This window comes from Penaeus monodon, chromosome 21 (genome assembly GCF_015228065.2).
Source record: "Penaeus monodon isolate SGIC_2016 chromosome 21, NSTDA_Pmon_1, whole genome shotgun sequence".
Taxonomy (NCBI): domain Eukaryota; kingdom Metazoa; phylum Arthropoda; class Malacostraca; order Decapoda; family Penaeidae; genus Penaeus; species Penaeus monodon.
Window position 1 is genome coordinate 37120950 of NC_051406.1, and position 413 is coordinate 37121362.

The window sequence follows — 413 nt, forward strand, 5'->3', positions numbered from 1 at the left end:
CGCTCAGCTTTATAAAAAATAGGGTCTTAATTATATACTTTAATTTGCGTATTCACCATCGCTTGGGAGCTGGAAGTCGTATGGATGGCATACGCGCCGTATACTCGCGTAACTTTTTTAACAAAAATGTAAAAAAATGGTAAATATAAAATAAAATTTATTAATAAATTTCTTCTTCAGATCACCTTTCACGGTCCGGATGACCCTGACGTCGCCAGATGAAAAGACTCCGCGGCTTCATCAGAGGCCCTTTCCATCCGGCGGATACGTTCCGTTACGTCATGTGCGAAGGAAGCCAGGTGTCCTGGGTCTTCTCATAACGAGCATTCAGTTTGGTTTTCACAGAAAAGAACCCAGTTAACGTTTCTCTCTGTATAAGTCAGTCACTTCTATGCCGTAATTGCTTGTGCATC